The 18,088-nt window shown below is 37.8% G+C and overlaps 1 protein-coding gene across 1 annotated transcript in view; it reads left to right on the forward strand.

Moving 5' to 3' along the window:
- Positions 1 to 18,088, forward strand: part of DDX10 (DEAD-box helicase 10) — a 169,246-nt gene that overhangs the window by 133,104 nt on the left and 18,054 nt on the right. The gene's annotated exons all lie outside the window — the stretch shown is intronic.

Genomic DNA, 18,088 nt, shown 5'->3' on the forward strand with positions numbered 1-18,088 from the left:
AGATGTACCTCCCCCACCCTAAAAGAGGGTGAAAATTTGTGTGTGTCTTATACACTGAATGTAGCCCCACCCTCCTTCCCATCTTCCCCCACCCTTTGGCCTTTGCCTCTCAGCAATTTACCTCCTTGTAGCAAACGGGGGAAATGGGGCTTGCAGTGGCAATAGGCTATAGCATTTCTGCAGCCTGAAACAGCTGATGATTGGGAGGAGCCCTTAAACTGAAAATGAAACTTGCTTTTTGCTTCAGGAGGCAAATTTGCTGGGAGGCAGGAGCAGATTTTTTTTTCTTGTGCTAATCAGGCTGTTTGCTGCAAGAAGATAAGTCAATAACTATAAATGCCTATTATAGAATGTTCAACTTATTAGACTTATTTTTTAAAAACTGCTTTATTATTGTTCTAGACAGCTTAACAAAATGAAGAAGCTTTTTAAAAATAAACGCTTGATCTGAAGAGACCCAGGGCTATTGTATCTTCTTTTAAATAGCAGAGAATAACTATACTTCCAGAAAGCACATCAATTTTAACAGCATCTGTACAAGTATAGTCTGAAATGTACAGTGTATATTGTCTGTATTGTTTGCTGTTTGTTGCAAGGAGGTAAATTGCTGGGAGGCAGAAGCAGATCCCCCCCCCCATTTTCCTCCCCAAAAGGTTTTTATACTTTGGAGAATCTCATACTCCGAAAAATACCGTACTTTTCCCAAAAAGCAACTGGACTTTCTTGATTTTTTTTGCCTTTGAAAACATTTTGCTTTTCATTCAAGGAGCTTCTTCAGTTTATTCTTTTTTCCCCCTCTTCTGTTTACTTTTGTTACGTCTGGCAACAGATCATGTGGTAGGACAAAGAACCTTCTCCACCTCAGGCTTTCAGATTTTTTGTCTTAGCCCAGGGAAAGATATAGCCAAAAAGCATCACCGTGTTTGCTATTGCAATTCTGTATTGTTGTTCATAAAATATATCGTACATAATCTTGCCTGATCATTAAGATCTAAAAATAAAATAAAGTGTGATTGAGTCATAAGGCTCCATTCATATTGAAATCCAAATGTTGGTTGCTTGCCAGGCATTGTTGCTACTTAGCTGATGACTACATTGTATGTGTTCTTTTAAACTATGCAGCAAAAACTGAGTCAGCCTAATTAAAAAGATTGTGAAAACGTGGAGTATTTAGCTTTGAAATTTGCTCTTGATGGAGGAAAAAAAAATACAGATAACGTCACAAGTTACTTTACATTTAAGCATGTTGCAAGTTTGAGTTGAATTTTGAGGTATCATCTGATGCCTATCTGAGGCAATAAGTTTCTTTTTCATCAGTACTGTGCCATTTATGAAAGAATTATTCCAAAATAAATTAATCAGGTAATCATTTTTTTTTAATTTTCTTAAAAGGTTATAGTAGTTGTGTTGTCCTTGAAAATTGCAAAACTTGCAGAGATCATATTTTTGGGAAGGATAGCTGAAGTTTTATAACAGTTTCAAAGATTAGAGTTTCTTAGTATTTTCATCAGGCAATATATAGTATAGCCTTTATTATCATTGTACAAAATAAATACAATGAAATTGGTTGAGAATATGTTATGGTTAAGAATCAGAAAAGAAAATAAGTAGCAATTCATCTTGTTAGAAAACCTGTGTGAACACAAACTGGATCTGATCAGGAACCAGAATCATAGATAATGGAGATACCAGAATCATAGATAAGTAGCCAATAACCTCCCTGCTCAGTGCATAATCAAATTTAAAAGCATGTCTTTTTATAATTCGTTGCCTACTGATGGAACTGTCCTTACCACCAGGAAGTCTTTATTTGTAAGAGACATTTAAGACTGGTATTGTGGCTTTTATTGAGAAATTTAGGGCAGTGTACAAGGGGCTCCATCCTCCTGTTTTTCCTACAAGAACATTATTCTGAAGTAGGCTGAGAGATAGTGACTGCCCCAAAGTCATCCATTGAGTTTTTCTGGCTAAAATTAGATTTGAACCTGGATTTCAATGGTACCAGCTGACTATTTCACTATACACGGTTATTTTGCAAACACATAACTTGCTGTTTCTGAAACACTTATTTTGTCCTCATTATTTATTATTTATTTTATTTTAATCTCTTCATGATGATGGTAATTTCTTCATCTCATCTCTCTCCACCCCCTCTCTCTGCATCTAGTATCTACCTTTTAATTGATAGAGTTCTTCATTTATATTTTCCACTATATCCATAATCTGAATACCTTCAGCTTGAATTTACTATAACCTTGGACTGTTAAATTGGATTGTTTAAAAGTCAGCATCTTTGAATCTGGGAGTAAGAATCTTAGTTTGCAAAATATTTCAGGGGTATAGCATCCTCTTTTCTGTGTAACGGTGGGGTCCCATTACAAATTTTAGATCATAGCATGACTGGCTGAAAACTGGAGGCGTATGCTAGCCCAGCATCTGACTTTTTTCAGATAAATTATGCTGTACTTTAAAGATTCAGTGGCCTAGACATTGGTATCTGAATATAGATATTTTTAACATTCATGTTTCACTGTGTTTTTAATTTAAGTGAACTATTAATATATGTTGTAAGACCATGTGTATTATGCCGTATGCTAAATAAATAAATTTCAGGGAAGGAACCATCTGCTTGTGAATAGCTGGTCCCATAAGCTGAATCAAATAAATATAATTATATAATCAAATGCATATTCTTTAGTCAAACAGATATTTCTCCTTAGGTCAAGGAGAGAAGCAACCTAGAACTAAGGACAAATTTCCTAATAGTGTGAACAATTAACCAGTGGAACAGCTTGGCTTCAGAAGTTCTGCTTGCTCCATTGTTGGAGGCTTTTAAGAAGAGTTTGAACAGCCACTTGTGTGAAATGGTATAAGTTCTCCTGCTTGATCAGGGGATTGGATTAGAAGACCTCCAAGGGCCCTTTGTTATTCTGTTAAATTCCATCCTTATTAGGCAGGCAAATAAACATTTTCACTGTATCAAGATACAGTTATCAAAAGGATCAGAAATGTCTTCTCTTTATCCTATTTAATCACTTATTTAATGTAATTGGATACAAACACACATCCAATTGCTAGGATTCTCTAACTAACTCCTTTTCTTTTCAATAAACCTAAATAAACTCTATCTATGATAACCTAGCTTTAATGTTTGTTGAATGTTTGTTAGAGACTTCGTACAATGGTGCGATGGAAGTTAATGTTGACTGATTCTAGATTCTCTAGATCAGTGATGGGTTCCAGCCTGGTACAGCCATACCGGTAGTAGCTGGGAGCAGCTGACAGCGTACTGGTATGGTGGCTCATTTGACCCACCCGCCCACCCACCTTCTATACCGGTTTTTAAAGCAACCAGCTAATAGTGTGCACAGCGTGTGGCATCTGTGTGAGCTCCAACAAGCAGCTGGGTGTTGCAGGGGCAGTGGAGTGCACATGCATGCGCAGCACGTGTGCATGAAAGGACATGCGGCCCTGTGAGCACCGTACCAGTAGCGATGGGGAAAGGAACCCACTGCTGCTCTAGATGTCAGAATAAAGCATTTTATGTGACTGGCAAAATAGTAGAAGGAAGGAAGGAAGGAAGGAAGGAAGGAAGGAAGGAAGGAAGGAAGGAAGGAAGGAAGGAAGGAAGGAAGGAAGGAAGGAAGGAAATGATTATAAGCACTTGGCTTTACTAAGATTCTCGCTATTACTGGCAAAGGTGTTTCTACTGTATGTGAGATATATAATTCCCTACAGTAAAAAACAGAAATAAGTGGAGTGTGAAACCACTACTAATGCTTCTCTTCCCTTCCGTTTCTGTCCTTCTCCTGCTCCATTGCCTTTCTTTGCCCTCCGTCTTTTCTCAGCCCAACAGACTGCCTAAAAAATGACAAACTGCTCTTGTCAAAGCCTGAATATACTGGAGTTGCCTCATTTAGCCCCGAGGCCCAGGTTTTGTTCACCATTGTTAGACTGAGAAAACACAGTGAGTTCTTACGAGATACAAAATGTGGGGCCTGTACATTTCCGCCAGGGGTTTATAGAGGAAAGAGAGTGAGTTTATTGCTTTATCCCTTTTTCTCTTCGGCAAAAATACTTGGTCCTGGATATCTTGGGAGCTTTCTGCCCAGAAAATAGGATAAAGCTTGCCATGAATAAATCGTAACTTAAAAGTTTGAAGCATAGTTCAGGGAATTTTCTTGCAGATTATCAATTAGGATTAACTGAGGTTTATGCACACCTTTCTTATAGTGCTGAATTAGTTTAATACAAAAAAGAATTTGGGACAGACATACCAATGGGAAAGCCTCCCTTCCACTTATTCATTCATTTACAACATATATTTTATGATATTTGATCATGGGAATTCAAGGTGGTAGCCTGTTAATTGTCTCCTAATGTCCTTGGAAAGTTGGACCATAAGAAAGGCTGAGCGCCAAAGAATGGAGGCCTTTGAACTCTGGTGCTGGAGAAGACTCCTGCGAGTCCCTTGGACTGCAAGGCGGTCAAACCGCTCAGTCGTAGAGTAGATCAACCTGTACTGCTCTTTAGAAGGCCAGATCCTGAAAATGAAACTTTGGTTACCTAATGAGAAGGAAGGACTCACTGGAGAAGAGCCTAATGCTGGGAATGTTTGAGGGCAAAAAAAGAATGGAATGACAGAGAATGAGGTGGCTGGATGAAGTCACTGAAGCAGTAGGTGTGAGATTAAATGGATTCCAGGGGATGGTAGAGGACAGGAAGGCCTGGAGGAACATTGTCCATGGGGTTGCGATGGATCGGACATGACTTCGCAACTAACAATAACAATGTCCTTTGAGCCATTCTATTTTTAAAAAATGGTTGCCTAATGTTCCTCGGATTTGATCCCTGGGCTTAAAATGTTAGGGTTTTCAAAGATAATTTTTGTAAATTACATTTTTCTTGATATAGCAAATTTAATCCTTAAATTGTAGTTGGGTTTATTGCATCCTTGCAGAAACTGAAAACTAATTCTCAAATATACATAGCTCGCAGTAGATTAATATTTTGCAGGTGAGGCTGTACTATCTCACCCTAAGGGCTCTGCTTTCATGCTGAATAATTATTTTCATGCTGATTAATTATTTGAAATTGGAACAATTGTTCCATATGAAAGTGGCAATAAATGGTTGCTTCGATGCTTAAAAACTACCATCTGAGTGTTGCATCTAGCATTACAATGCAATTAAACAAAATTGTAAGTTGCAGCAAGATTACTTTGCTCAGGGATATGCTTGGCTGCTTTCCCAGAAGTTATATTTGACATAACTCTACAGGGATCTTTTCCCTCCGTTGTTATATTATAAAGTCTAACTGTGCAAAACAAAAATCTTAAAATTTCAAACCACAATTATCTCTGCAAATCTTTTCTCCCTATTTTATATCTAAGAGAGATTTCTGTAGACTATTTGTTTAGTGATCTTTATAGAAGAACCATGGACCGCACAATTTGTATACTTTTTTTTTGTGCCAATTATATAAGATTTGTGCTGTGCAAATTTGTATATATTGCCAGGAGCCTTCGTTCAAGGACAGTAGTAATGACTTCAGATCACTGTTTTTCAAACTTTTCCTGAGGATTCTGAGAGTTGAAGTCTTCACATCTTACAGTTGCAAAGTTTGAAAATACTGCTGTAGATACTTTACGTTAAGGGTAATTACACTAAGATGAAAACTTATCAGTATGTCCACTATAGCTGGACATGGAGTATTGAGGCTCAAAATTGTCAGGCAGTAAAGTAAGATAATGTTTAACATTGAGCTAGTATAATGCTTCTTCTTTCCATGCCATGCATGTAATTAAGGGGACGGGGCTTTGCTCATGTGGTCATGCCTTCCATCTTGTCTTTTTTTGACACGATGCTCCTAGAAAAAACAAAGAAATACAGGGTCAAAAACAATTTATGTGTAGGAGAGATATTAAAACCAGAGAGCATATAAGTAAACAAATAGACTTAAGAAGTACATGCCCAAAGCAGAGCATGGAAGGACCAATATCCTTCTCCTCTTGAAAGAGATTTCACTATTGATGTGCTATTCCTGAGTGAACCCAAATTGCTTATTATCTGTGTGTTTTCAGGAGGTGGATTGTTCTTGAGGGTATTGCAACTTATGGACAAATTATACATTTGTGAGAAGTTTTTTTCCAAATACGTTAGTCCCAAATTAATGTTAAACCAAAAGTTCTGATAAAAATCATTTGATTACCTGTTTGTATGTGATTGAATCAAATCTAGTTAGTGGTAATATAAAAATTATGCAGCTCTATTGCTAAGGGGACACGGTGGCTCAGGCTAAGATGCTGAGCTTGTTCATCAGAAAGGTTGGCAGTTCGGCAGTTCGAATCCCTAGCACCGCGTAATGGAGTAAGCTCCTGTTACTTGTCCCAGCTTCGAAAGCATGTAAAAATGCAAGTAGAAAAACAGGAATCACCTTTGGTGGAAAGGGAACAGCGTTCCGTGCGCCTTTGGCATTTAGTCATGCCGGCCACATGACCACGGAAACGTCTTCAGACAGCGGTGGCCCTTTGGCTTTGAAACGGAGATGAGCACTGCCCCCTAGAGTCGGGAACAACTAGTACATATGTGTGAGGGGAACCTTTACCTTTATTGCATTCTATAAATTGTATATACTATAGATGCATGTGGGCCTTTTAAGCCCATTTATCAAAATCAATGAGTTTGAGATGTCTCCTTTTAAAATGTCTAATCTAGAGTAGCTAAGGACTTGGGTATCCCTAGGATTCCTTCCATCTGTCCAGGAAGATCTATAAGAGTTCCACTATTGAGGAAATACCATCTGCAAGCATCACATAGTTAAAATGGCTCCCTTGCTTTGGAACAGCCCACTTCTGGATATTCACATCATTGCCTCCTTGTTATATGTTAGAAAAATTAACTTAATTTTTAATTAATTTTCAGTTAAAAAACAACTTAATTTTTCTTTTAACAAGCCAGATTGAATTATGTTACCCTTGAATATTGACTTATTAATTTTTTTTGTTGAATGTTTGTCTTTAGTCTATATATCTTCTGTGCTGCTCAGAGTCTTTGCAAATGAGGCTTTATTTACTTATTCATTAAATAATAAATAAATAAATTATTCTGTCTCTTTTGGGGCAAGGTGCTCTATTATAAATTATTTATTTATAATAATTAATCTTTGGTACTGTGTTTCCCCCCAAAATAAGACTGGATCTTATATTAATTTTTGCTCCAAAAGATACATTAGGGATTATTTTCTGGTTAGGTCTTATTTTCAGGAAAATATGGTACTAAATTCATCCATCTGGCTGACAATTTTAACTGGTGCTTATTTTGGGGGTAGGGCTTATATTACAAGCATCTTGAAAAATCATGCTTCATTTTCTGGTTAGGTCTTATTTTCAGGGAAACGGTAATAATTGTATTGCATGTCCATGTTCTAAAAAAATGGCAAAATAGGGCTGTTTAAAATGGACCAGAAATGCCTTTCAGGAGAAGCTGGACTATGCAATGTTTGCTAATGATATGCTGTTATTACAGTAATAGTGGTGATAAAATATTCTTTTTTATACCTGATTTTATCCACGTCTTTTAAAAAATGGCAACTTGGAATTTTATGGCAGTCCTGGTTAGTTTTGATTTTTAGTCATAGAATCACAGAATACATAAATACATGAATATATTATTGTCCTATATAGTTCTTTGCATCTGTTGATTCAACAGAACATACAAGTAGAATAAAAAAATGTATGTGTAATATGTATACATTTGCGAAATCATTTTCCATATATTAAATTATACTTTAATAGCATATTTGATAGTTATTATCACTATTTTTTCATAAGAGATGGTGTAGCATACATGATGGTAATTTAATTTACTGCAACTATTTTTGGTTTCCTGAGTGCTTAAAAACATTATTTAAAATAGATTAAGTAAAAAAGTAATTACGTTTATTCTTAAGTATTCCATTTTGAATAATTCAGATTGTAATATCACAGCTTGGAAATACCTTCTTTAAATTATTTTCTCAACTTTATGCAGGCATTAGAATTACTAAATTACTAAAATACAAGTGGAATTCTTTCAGGGCTTTATTATTATTTTTAACCCTGAATTCAAGCCTTATTTATGCTTACTAGCTGTCCCTAAAATGCAGAGAAGCTATTCCATTTCAATTCTCAATTATTTCCAAAAGGTACAGTCTGCAATTCAGAAACATTGGCACCCAATAAAATATTCTTTGACAAAAGGAAATTGGTTTTGCTCTTTCATATGCAAACAAATGCAAGGTTGAAAATGGCTGGGGGAATAGAAAGGAATCAGAATAATTGGGCAGAATGATTATCTGGGAAAAAGAGCAATGCAGATTTTTGAAATATAAATGTAGCACATTTTAATATGTTAGAAAAAGACAAGGCTGAAAAATAATTCAGATCATTTGTGCAGATCTGTTTCTTTATGAAGTTCGCTAAAATATGGAGGTCAGCAACTCAATCCCACTGATGCTTTGGGGTCCATGATGCCACGAGATGGCACTTAAGAATCTCTTATTTTTAAAACCAATATTAAAAAAAAACCACTACTAATCTTAGAAAGTATGGGAAATTATCTAGAGGGCATGTATTTTTTTAATTTACTTTTTATTTTAAAAAAGTATATAGCCGCTTCTTGCTTGCTTTGTTTTGCTTGTTTACTATTCTTCCTTTATTTTATAAATAACTCAAAGTGATGAACATATCCAATACCTCTTCCTTTTGTTCCCCTCCCCAACAACAACCCTGTGAGGTGTGTTAACTAACTTAAGAGAGACTGACTAGCCCAATGTCACCCAGCTGGCTTTCATGGTTAAGGTGAGACATGAACTCAAAAGTTTTTTTGTTTTCTAGTCTATTGTCACTGGACCAAACTGTTCCATTATTATCAAACTTTTGGCAGCTCCCAATTAACAACTAAAACAATATGAATAATAAATCAACATAGTGCCATAACAGAATAACAGAATTGGAAGGGATCTTGGAGATCATCTAATCCAACCCCCAGCTCAGGTAGGAAACCCTATACCATTTCAGACAAATGGTTGTCTAAACTCTTCTTAAAAACTTCCAGTGTTGGAGCATTCACAACTTCTGAAGGCAAGCTGTTCCACTGATTAATTGTTCTAACTGTCAGGAAATTTCTCCTTAGTTCTAGGTTCTTTCTCTCCTTGATTAGTTGTCATCCATTTCTTCTTGTCCTGCCCTCAGCTGCTTTGGAGAATAGCTTGACTTCCTCTTCTTTGTGGCAACCCCTAAGATATTGGAACACTGCTATCATGTCTCCCCTAGTCCTTCTTTTCATTAAACATATTACATCTATTAAAATCAGAAAAGTTAAAAACTTGGCACCACTTTCTCTGTTCAGTTCCAGATTTGATTAAGCCATCCAAGAAACTGTTTGAAAGCCTCCTATGAGGGGGATCTAACAATATTATTTTATCTCTTAAAAGCTCAAAGATTCAGAAGTTTTCACTTTTATTGTTCTATCTTTTAATTTCTGTCAAATGGTCCTATCTGCTCTCACTGTCAACTGAGAAAAAAAAAACCTACCCTTCTTTGTATCTTTCAGACTTTTAGAAATGTATAGTATTATATCTCTCCTAGGACTTCTCTTTTGCTATCTAAACATGTTGAACTCCTTCAACCATTCCAGACAGGACCTAACTAACGCTTAGATTACAATTCAGTTATCTGTAAGGTTTATTCTTCTGAATTTTGTCCTGAATTTCCAAGATTACAAAATATACTTGTGTGTGTGTGTGTGTGTGTGTGTGTGTGTGCGTGCGCGCGTGTGTATGCATGCTTGAGAGAAGCATGTTGAAGATATAGAGCCGAGGTGGTGCAGTGGTTAAATGCAGCACTGCAGGCTACTTCAGCTAACTGCAGTTCTGCAGTTCGGCTGTTCAAATCTCACCGGCTCAGGGTTGACTCAGCCTTCCATCCTTCCGAGGTGGGTAAAATGAGGACCCGGATTGTTGTTGGGGGCAATATGCTGACTCTGTAAACTACTTAGAGAGGGCTGAAAGCCCTATGAAGCGGTATATAAGTCTAACTGTTATTGCTATTGCTATCCAAATTTTGTGAATTGATTTTTTCACAAGCATGCTTAATAACAAACTTTCATGAAATTTTAAAGAGAAATTGAAAGATAAATATAGACAGCTCGGCAGTTCGATTCTCATCAGGCTCAAGGTGGACTCAGCCTTCCATCTTTCTGAGGAGGGTAAAATGAGGACCAAAATTGTTGGGGGCAATATGCTGACTCTGTCAACCCCTTTAGAGAGGGCTGCAAAGCACTGTGAAGCGGTATATAAGTCTAAGTGCTATTGCTATTATGGAACCCATTTTCTCCTGCCTACTCACCTTAACTCGCCTCCCATATCTCAGTTTAAATTGTACGTCAAACTATTCCATGAATCTGACGAAATGAGCTGCAACTCATCCTGATGCACTTTAATAAAATTTGCTAGTTAAAAAAATGTATTGCCAGACACCTGATTTTATGGGATTTCAGCGATCCATCCCTTGTTTCTAAGGTATTCAGACATTGTATTGTATTTTAGAATAAATAGGATCTGAATGGATATTTACTATTCCACCCACTAGAACTTTTAGAAGCAAGCCAGGCTTCTCCTGTTGTAAATATTTGGAATGTTTGCCATTATTGGAAGAACAAGTTTTGTACTTGTTTTAACATTTGCTGACTTTATATAGTTTGATAACTTTTTCGTGATCGTTTCAACCCACACTCGAGAAAGCCATCTGTCATTTAGTTCCATTTTTGGCATCTTGTTTTATGACAACCCTGCTGCACCTACCCACACATACCTTTCTCATGCATGTGCCTGAGATGAAATGAACACACTGCAGTTAAACTGTGAATAGTCCCCAACTGACTTTGTCTTGTGAAAATTAAACCTCTGACACTTGCATTAAATTCCTCTGTTTTCATCTGTTACTGAAACTCTACACCGGTGTTTTTCAGCCGTGGCAATTTTATATATGTGGACCTCAACTCCCGAAATTCCCCAGTTAGTAACAAAACTAGATATTGGAGGTAGACCTTTATTTTAATTTTGCTCTGCTATAGCTGCTTTTTAGTTGTATTATTTATTTGATTTGTATGACTTAACAGATATTTTTAAAAAGTCTAAGACTACTGTATTTTTTGGAGTATAAGACGCAGCCTTTTCCCTCAAAAGAGGGTGAAAATCGGGGTGCGTCTTATACACTGAATACAGCATTTTTGGCCTTCCAAACCCTCTCCCCTTTGCAAAAATGGCCGTGCATAGCCTTTAGGAGGCGTCCAGAGTGCTCCTGGGGCTGGGGAAGGCAAAAATGAGTGAAAAATGGAACATTTTTTGCTCATTTCTGCCCCCCCCCCCCAAACTTGCAGGAGTACTCTACAAGCCTCCTAAAGGCTATGCATGCCCCTTTTTTGACAAAAAACATGCTGGTTTTGCAAAAAATGGGCCGTTTTTGGGAGGTCTGCAGAGTGCAAAAACTTTTTTTTTATTTGCCTCTTCAAAATCTTGGTGCATCTTATACTCTGGTGCGTCTTATACTCCGAAAAATACAGTAATTGATTGACTATGTGCCACCAAGTCATTGTCAACTCTTGGCGACTGCATAGATTTTCCCCAGAAAATGTTAAAACATACATTTAAACAGCGGTGTGATCCACTTACCTTCCCTATCGGTTCGCAAATGTGAGCACCCACTTGCTTCACTCGCACACACTATGTCTGTGCATGCGCAAAGGGTTGAGCATTACGTCGGGGCGGGTGGCTGGAGCTGCTGATGCTACCAATTTTCTCGAACTGGAAAGAACCGGTTGAATATCACTTCTGCATTTAAATTAATATTAAAACTGAGTAGCAAAAATGTTCTGGAAGAGAGGCCTCTTTAAAAACACTGTGTTTTTGTGAAATGCATCTTCTGTAATGAGTAATCGTTTTTGGCTTTTCTTAAATCTCCTTTTCTCTTTTTTTAGAAGAGAAATGGTGTTTCACTGAGCAGAAACGCTTGGCAATAAGGGGACATTCTTAAGTAGAATAGTAAATTTATTGCAGGGATTATACTGATGATAAAGCAATTTTTAATTAATCCTAATGCTTGTGAGGGTGTAAAGAAAAATTGATTTATGAGATATCAAGAGTGTAATATATATGGCAGCGTTCACCAAAGGTGATGAATCTTATTTCATCCCATGTTATTTGGTGTCAATGTTAAATGGGGAATTCTGCAGCTTCTGTCCAGAAGGGAAGAATGGGTATGAGACAGTCAGCGCAAGAAATTATGCCTGGAAATGTCAAGGATTCTGTTGGAGCCACTAGCGTTGCATCTGCAGAGGAAGTGAGTTGTGTGACCCATGTCATGATGTCATTGTGGTTCTAATTAACCCCTATATTGCTTAATATTCCCTAAGATCAGCCTACCCAACAGTAGCAGAAATCTGGAACAGATTAGTTTGTATTCTTTTCTATTCTCCCCACCACCACCAATAGTTGTTTCTTTCCCTTCTGTGAGACAAGATAATGTTGTTGATCAGGGGTGTCAAACTTGCAGGCTGCAGGTCGGATGCATCATGCACTAGCCACCCCCATGCCCAGTTTAGAAGGGGGGAAAAGTCACGATACGTCACGTGATGACTCCATGACACGTTTAACACCTTTGTTGTTGATGGATATTAGCAGGGAGAGAATCTGAGCAATAAAACAGTCTTAGTTCAGATGACATTATTCCCACTAAATTAATTTACGATATTTCAGCTGTAAATACTGAATCCAGAGCACTATCAGGTGCAGTCTCAGCTGGTCCTTGGTCACTCTTTTTTCTTCTTCATTATTTCCAAATGCAATCCTCCTGGAGATAAGAAACCTTGTTTTCTATTTTTATGAAAGCTACACACAAGTCATCAATCACCAAATGTATTTCATCTTGCTTACCATAAATTAAGTTACACTCTTTGCACCGTATAAGGATTTGTCAGGTGTTCCTGAAATAAAAAGACAAATGAATCAGCAGCTTGGTGCCATAATCTATTTGTAGATGAAAAAATGGCATTTTGTAAACCATAGCACAATCTGGAGAAAGAGCTTTAATATCTGCATGAAAAGAAAGGAGTTTGACCTTTAATGTGAGTATGGGCTTCACATTTTGTTACCACTGGTTCGCCCCACACCTGCCTGCTTGCTTCGCATGCACTCCTTCCACGCATGCTCCCAGCCTTCGGTGCATGCACTTTGTTAATGCGTGTGCCTTCTGCACATGCACCTGGCCTCAAAAACATACCTAAATAGGACGGCATAGAGCTGGGGTGGGTGGACAGGCCCACCCACGATTTCTACTACCAGTTCAGGCGAACCGATCGGAACTGGCTGAATACCACCTCTGGGTCACATCTTATAAGATGGTTTCATGATGCTGTTCCAATTTCCCTAAGAATTGTATATTTGAGCGGATCCTTCAAAAAATAAGACACATCTCATTTAGTGACTGCTTCTTTTAGTGATCACTTGCATTTACAAAAGTGATGAAAAAAATAACTTGATAACCAATCCACATCTACAACCTTTGCAGGTTCTTAAAGTGAAAGAAAGCTGAAGTAGAACTATAAAATGTAGTTGCAGCTTCACTAGTGGTGGGTTGCAGGAGGTACACCCCGGTACGGGCGTACTGGAGCCTGCCCGCCTGAGCATCTTACCTGTCCTTTAAGCCTTTGGCGCTTCCGCACATGTGCATGGCATGTATAGCACTTGTGTGATGCTCCGCCGAGCAGCTGGAGCATTGCGGAGGCTTGCGGAAGCGTCACAGGCAAGTATGATGCATGCGTGTGCGCCGTGCACATCCATGTGGGTGACACTGGGGCCGTTCTGTCCAGTTGGGATGGAATCTGGAACCCACCACTGAGCTTCACGTAGTGGCCACTTTGCTTAACAATTGAAGTTTTGATCCCAATTATGATTGCTAAACTAGGACTACCTTGTTATGGCAACATTCGGGTGATATATCTTTCCCATAGCAGCATATGCTGTTCTGGAATCAGTGTAACATAATTGTTAATGTAGTGGCATTATGGTAAGATGTGATATGATAGTCAGCCTTGGAAGCTCAATGGATAATTGAGCCAGCTACTCTCTTGGCATAGCCTTCATCATTAGGTTATTATTATGAGTTGTCGCTAGGTGTACATCTCAAGGTCTAGGAAGAAAGGTGGGACATATATCTAATTATAATTTCTTCCTTGAACTTCCTATTCCTTATTATACAAACTCAAACTATTTTCAAAGAGGCAAAAATAATTTTCCTTTGTCTTGGTAATATTACAGCATCACCAAGTTTTCCTTGGCAATCTTATGGAAGACTGATTGTGGTCCCCAGCTAATCATAACAATGTACACAAAAACAGCTGCCAATTCTTTAGCTGATGTTGGCCTTCATATGCAGGTATTTGTAGTGACCTGTCAGGCACAGGAAACCAGGAGCCAGGATAGAGTTCAAAAGCATTGTGAGCTTATTCCATACACAATAATTTGATCTACTAATGGCCAAATTGGTGGCAGAACGGACTTCAAGTGGGACTGGACAACTCTTTGGAACTCCAGACTAATGAGGCATTTGACCCTGCCCTCAGGCTCAGCCTGGTCCTCTCCTACAGATCTTCTTCATCCAGATTCTTTATTATTATTTTTTTTGGTTGCACAGTCAGCCACATGTTCAGACTGGATTTGGCATTTTTATCTACTAGCTGATAACCTGGCATTGCCCAGGTATTTATTTATAGTGGGAAAATGTCCGGATCAAACGTAATTTCTAATGTTGGATATTTCCCCTTACCAGAGGGAGCCATGGCAACTCCACTGCGCTGTACAGTGGAAGGCAATATGGCCCAACAGGCTGTATCTTAACAGAACACACACCCCGAGAGTGTTAGGGATGTCTTACCCCCACAGTATTTTTCTCCAGAGAGTAAGTCATCTGTGACTTACGTTTGGTTGAAATTGCTGAAGGCGTTCCAGAATTATGGTAGAACACACAAACAAACACACACACATCAGGTCTGATAAATTTATTATTTCCAGATATCAAGGAAGTCCTTTAGTCATGTTGTTATACTCATGACTGGTATAACAACATATTTAGTCTACTTCTTCAGCTAAGACCTGTCTGATACGATTGGACCTGTGATTTTGTGATTTTTTTCTTGCTGTTTATCTTCAATTCGTGCATGGAGATGTAATGGAGATGCAAGGTATTGCAATGTCAATGAACCATACTTTTTTTCTTTTCAACTATTGTTATGCCAGGTGCATTGTGGGTCAAGTGCCTGTCAGTCTGAATTCTGAAGTCCCACAAGAGCTTGACTTTCTCATTCTCTAAAACCTTCTGAACCTGATGTTCCCAGTGGTTTTGGCTGTACTAAAATCCAAACTTTTGGCACAATTTCCAAGGAATGATCTCAGCAACGCGGTCATGGTGTTGTAGGTAGTCAGTTTGTGAAATTTTGCTGCACCCACTGATCAAGTGGTCGACTGTCTCGTCCTTCTCAGTACAGAGCTGACATTTGCTGTTGGTGGTAACACGTTGAATTTTTGCCTTCATGCAGTTTGTGGCTAAGGCTTGTTCTTGAGCTGCCAAAATAAAGCCTTCTGTTTCTTTTTTCAGTGCTCCTGATCTTAACCAGTTCCAAGTTAGCTTTTGTTAGCTTTCAATTCCAACTGCATACCAATGTCTTGGCTAAATTCTTTTGTGCTTTCAATTAATAAATTCAGTTCAGCTTTTGTTTTACCAAACAGCTTCAAATCATCCATGTACACCAAGTACAAAATTTTCAGTCCTTTCTTTGCAAGTTCGTATCCACAGTTCATCTTCTTCAAAATGATTGTCAGTGATAGCATTGAGAGTATAAAAAGTAGGGGTGAAAGGGAATCACCCTGGAAAATGCCTCGTTTAATTTCAACTTCACCCAGTACTTCTTCATTAGCTATAAGCTTTGTTTTCCAGAGGTTCATTGAAGTTTCCATGAATTTTTGTATGTTGCTGCTGATGCCAAAGATTTTCAGGCATTTCTTGATTCAGCTATGGGGAACTGAATCAAATGCTTTCTTATAGTCTATCCAAGCCATGAACAGGTTGGTTCGTCTTTTCTTTGAATTCTTTAGGATTAGTTTGTCAATCAGCAGTTGGTCCTTTGTTCCTCTTGAATTTTTGCAGCATCCTTTCTGTTCTACAGGAAGCAAGTTATTTCTTTCCAAGTATCCATAAATTTGGTTTGCAATGATACCAGTAAGGAGCTTGTATGTTGTTGGCAAACAGATGATTGGCCTATAGTTTCCTGGATCCTTTCCTTTTTCTTTATCTTTTTGGATCAAAAATGTCCTTCCAGTTGTCATCCATTCATCATTTTCAGGTGTTTTTAAGATCTGGTTCATTTGGGCTGCCAATCTTTTGTGCACACTTGTAAGTGCCTTTAACCAGAAGCTATGTAACTCATCTGGTCCAGGGGCACTCCAGTTCTTCACTTTTCTTGACTGTCTTTGCACCATTTCTTTTGTTATTTTCACATCTTCCATTTTATGCACTTTAATAGAATCCTCAATCTGTTTGATCCATTTTGCATTTCTGTTGTGCTTCTTGTTGTTTTCCCACAAATTCTTCCAGAATTTCAGAGCTTTCTCTTTATGAGGCTTTTCATTTGTTGTTACTCCATTTTCACTTTCTAAGCTCTTATAAAACTGGTGCTGATTTGCTCTGAACTGTGAGTTTTCCTTGAGTTGAGTTACTCGGTTTTCATATCTTTTAATCTTTTCAGCAACAGCAACAACCCTCTGCTTCAGCTCTTCAATTACTATCGCAATTTCCTTATTCTCCAAATCGTATCTTGCTTCCAGGCTGCTTTTGACCTGCTTGTCCTTTAGCTGACCTTGCCTTAGGTTCTTCAAGTTGCTCAGGTCTCCATGAAATTTTTTGATCTTCAATTCCAACCAACGTTTCCATTTAGGCTTCCTCTTCTTGCCTCTTTGGTTCTTTTGTATTTTCAAACCCAATTCTTTGGTGGTTATGGAGGCTGCTGCATACATCAGCTGGTTTGTTTCAGCTAATGAAGTGGCTGGTTAGTTGTTGTTGTTGTTGTTTTTGTTATTATTATTATTATCATCACAATTGTATCACAGCAGCCAGTTGTTTCACCGGATTTGATATTGATTACTAGTCGGGCCCCACCCAGGGGCCTAGGATGTTGTAACATATTTTTGTAATATGCGTGTGGATCCAAGCAGTGCGGCTTTTTGCATTTTACTGATGGCGATTTTGTCAATTTTTAACTGTTTTAAATGTAATTCCATTGCTTTTGGAATAATAATAATAATAATAATAATAATAATAATAATAATAATAATAATAATAATGCAACTACCTTAGATCCCTCTAAAACAGTTACTCCCTTCTATTTTCTTCTTCATATTCTTAAATGTTTTTTTTTTCAGTATTAAAAGAGGATTAAAAAATAGTGGTGTAGACAAAGTTATAGAAAAATTCCATGCTGTTACATAGCCGGTTTCTTCTTGTGCTCATTTCCCTAGGAGATAATTGCTGAATTGTTTGATCACAGAAATCTACTTTTAAGGGTTATTTTGTGAAATAATATATGTGTAATATAAAACAATATAGCCACATTAAGTGCGTGTTTAATGCGGAAGTCAAAAAATGTCATTTTCTTTTCTCTTACAAGAGAAAATCTATAATCTCTTTATGTCTGTTCCCATGTTCTATTCAATCTTCCTGAAGTCTCTTTGTATTGCCTTTTTACATGTATTTCTGGTGCAGGCATGCTGATTAAAGGCAAACATACAAACACATGATTCAAGTTTTTGCTTCCAATTTACACAGAGGAGTCCCCTCCCCTCCTGTTTTCTACTGGCATTAAAACCTGAAGTGTGACTATAATAGTAATGCTGTGAGACCTTTCACTATGGCACATCACTATGCTCTGATGTGTGCATGGGACATCTGTCCGCAACTCTTAAGCCAAATGTACCTTTTCCTAGGACCAGGCAGCAGCTG

The sequence above is a fragment of the Thamnophis sirtalis genome, unplaced genomic scaffold (assembly GCF_051295495.1).
Source record: "Thamnophis sirtalis isolate CommonGarterSnake01/CBP01778 unplaced genomic scaffold, rThaSir2_p1.2 scaffold_8, whole genome shotgun sequence".
NCBI classification, from domain to species: Eukaryota; Metazoa; Chordata; class Lepidosauria; order Squamata; family Natricidae; genus Thamnophis; species Thamnophis sirtalis.